Source organism: Hevea brasiliensis, chromosome 12 (genome assembly GCF_030052815.1).
Source record: "Hevea brasiliensis isolate MT/VB/25A 57/8 chromosome 12, ASM3005281v1, whole genome shotgun sequence".
Classification (NCBI taxonomy): domain Eukaryota; kingdom Viridiplantae; phylum Streptophyta; class Magnoliopsida; order Malpighiales; family Euphorbiaceae; genus Hevea; species Hevea brasiliensis.
Window position 1 is genome coordinate 66,457,297 of NC_079504.1, and position 3,542 is coordinate 66,460,838.

The window sequence follows — 3,542 nt, forward strand, 5'->3', positions numbered from 1 at the left end:
GGATACTGTGTCTAGAATAGTATAGCCAACGGAGCTTACTTGGGATTTCTTGCTGACTGAGTTCAGAAAGAAGTATTTTAGTCATATATACTTAGAGGCTCGAAGGAGAGAGTTTCTGACCTTAAAACAGAGACAGTTAACGATCTCTAAGTATGAGAGGGAGTTTGTGAGGCTGGGTAGATATGCACGAGAGGTAATGCTTATAGAGGGAAAGAGGTGTCGTAGGGTTGAGGATGGATTGAACGATAATAGTGACGGTACGTGGGTGTATGAATTTCTCTCGGCTATTGGCTGCATCACTTAATGTAGAGTGTAACACCCTCCCGGTAACCACTCCGTACATCCTACTGTTCCGGTGACCGGTGTCGGTCCGGACAGCTAGAACATCCGGAAAAATATTTAAACTAAAGTCAGGAACCAAAATTAACTCAAATATTAATAAGAAAAATTTAGTAAAAATTTTAGAAATAAAATACAACCAAGTCAAACGGTGCCCAAGCGAGGGTAACCGGAGGGAAGTTGCGGTTCTCGCAACGAGGAGCCCTAGACCTGGGGGAAAAATTATAAAATAATTTTTGGGACTCCAGAGAAGGGTTATTAAGGTTTCCATGGCATTAGAATGCCAAGAAAATACCTAGAAAATTTTTTCAATCGGTACAGACAATTTTGACCCGTTAAGCCAAACGGAGGGCATTTTGATCATTTCGCCTTCAGAGGTGATTTTTGGCCGACTTGTCCAGTTAAGTAAATAATTATTATGACCCAAAATATGAATAAATATTGCTAAAAATTAAATTGAAATGTGGTAGAAAAGAAAAGGAAAGAAAAATGAAATAAAAAGCCAATTTTGACATAATGTGATGTCATTAACATACCCCAAACCAATCAAAATTTGACAAGCCTTCTTAAACCACTTAAAAGAGTCAAAATGAAGACCAAAATCACTAAAATTTCCAGCAGCCCTCACCTTCACAAATGCTCACCCGTAGCTCTCAAATCCCATTGCCAAACTTCCATTGATTTTCAACCAAAGCTCACTTTCTCTCTTCTTTTCACCATAAACCCTAAACCCCTTTCATTAAAAGTTGTCCACTCATCTTAGGGAAGTGTTTGGCAGCCTAGAAAGTGAAGGAAAGTGAAGTTTTGAGTGGGGAAAAATCTGCCCTAATCAAGGTTAGTGCATATATGAAGTTTAAAACTCATTAGTTCCATGATCTATGCTTGTAATGAATGAAAAATTGTGAAATAATGAAACAAATCCATGTGTAGCTCTACCAAAGAATTTAGGCAGCCCTATGGGAGATTGAGGTTGATTGTTTGATAAGCTTAGAATGGTTGGAAATCATGGTTATGATATTAATATGCATGGAGACTTAAGTAAGTATGTTAATCAAAGTGTATGAGTAATGAGTTTGGACATTAGGGTTTGTGTAGGTGAAATTGTGACTTAGCTTAGGAAATGGTTAGGGAACTTTTAATGGTCAATTAATGACCATTTTAGGTAGGTTGACCCTAATTAGAACTGAAAAATTGGATGGCAAACTCAAGGGGAAAACGTCCCAATGGACAGCAGCATAGGGACTGAAATTTCAGTCCCTTTGCACTGCCATAACTTGGGCAGTGGTAGTCCAATTGGTGTTTGGCCATTTGGACATGAAACTAGGCTTATAATGGCACATTTTTGCTGAAGAAAGCATGCCCAAAAGACCAAAGCAAAAGGGTCAAAACCCAGCCACAATCCGGAACCCTGAAACTGAATTCTGCAGAATTTGCCAAATGAACAGTAACTGTTCATTTGGCCATAAGTCACTGTAGATTTGGTCAATTGGTCTGAAATTTTTACAGCAACAAGTTAAGACATAGAAAAACAACTTTCATGAAGGAACCTACCCCAAATTATGGCCAGAACCCATTCAACAAAGTGACTCAAGTCACTGTTCATTCACTGTAGATATGGTAAAATTCTGCATCGCATATCCGGGCAGCTTGGGTTTTTGAGCCATATCTGGAGCTACAAAACTCCAAATGGAGTAATTCAAAAAAGGAAATTCTAGACAAAATAAGGAACAACTTTCATGTTTTACATTTCTTCAAATTCCAAGAGTGATGTCCAATGGAGCAGTGAAGTTAGGGCACCAAAACTGAAATTTTCTGCTAGTGTGGGTTACACTTTGAAATTGCAAAAACACTTAATGCCAACAAGTTTTAAACACCAAATGTGGTATGTTGGGAGTGCCAAAGTTGATGTACACATTTTTATGCTAAAAGTCAACATTTTTGTTGACCAATGATGAATAGTAACACAAAAAAAGTTGAAATTCACAAATTGACGAAGTTAAGAGTTTCAAATGCCCTAGTATACCTAACAAGATTGGTTTGGATAGTTTGGCATGCCAATAGGGTTCAGTTAGCAGTACTGCACATGGCAAAAATGCCATTCTGTGATTTCATGTCTTTTAGCCATTCTGACTTTGCATTGAGACTTGGCCTTGTGCCTGATATCATTTACAGCTTGTTAGCTGTTCTGTTGCACACCGGGAGATGCATATGTGACCGATGGTGTGACGGCCCGAGGTACTAGGTACCCAGTGCCAGTTTACCCGTTATCCAGTCCAGTCGTCTAGTGTAGGTTACTTGGGGCAACCAAATGAATAAAAGTGAACAAAGTTAATGAATTAATGAATATACCAAGATCAAACAAAGAAAGCATACACATTGTATACACATTTATTTTCTTGCTATTTTCTTCTATTATATTATTGCACCACTAAGCATTATTGCTTAGCGCGTTGCTTTTGCCACGCGTAGGTACTGGAGACCCCGATCGTGAGCCCAGTAGACCACAGACTGGGTGAGGCCATCCGACAGTTCTGCTCAGTGTCCGTGTCACCTCACTACCTGCAGTGCATCGGTAGGGCACTAGATGCCATTTTGTCATCTTGTAATTAACTTTTTATTTTCTCATATGTATTTAGGATTTATGTAATGTATTTTGAGGTTCATGTAAATAATAAAGATTTATGGTTATGTATGGTATTAATTTGAGTATTTAATGGTTGTTTATATATGAGAACCCTGAGAAAGGGATGTTTTGAAAACTGAAAAGGTTGTTGAGACCTGAAATTGACAAATTACCGAGATATTGATATTGAGTTTTATTGATGATATTGGAGTTTGAGATGATGAAATAAAAATATTGGAAGTGTTTTTAACAGGTTCCGAAGAACGGTTTTCTCCATTTTTAGCCGGTACTCCGCCGGATTTTCTTAAAAATTTTCGGAACCTCAAATGAAATAATACTTTTGATAAATGGTTAAAATAAATCATATTTCATAAATTAATTTCAAAAGCATGACACAAATTAAGTAAGGTATATTAGAGTGTGCCAGTACACCGTGTGGCATTACTTATTCGGGTATACTGTACATGAGTAAGGGGTGTCACATAGAGAGAGTACGAAATGAGGAGCAGTCTAGGAGAGATAGACAGCGAAAGAGGAGTTCTAGACAAGGTCAGTCCAGTACACCAGTTTTTGAGGGTAA

The 3,542-nt window shown here is 38.0% G+C and overlaps 1 long non-coding RNA gene across 1 annotated transcript; it reads left to right on the forward strand.

Annotated features, from left to right (window-relative positions):
* Window positions 1-1,033: 1,033 nt before the first annotated feature.
* Window positions 1,034-3,165, forward strand: LOC131171267 (uncharacterized). Its single transcript, XR_009141834.1, has 2 exons — window positions 1,034-1,173; window positions 2,809-3,165. It is a non-coding gene; the product is annotated as an uncharacterized LOC131171267 (long non-coding RNA).
* Window positions 3,166-3,542: the final 377 nt, after the last annotated feature.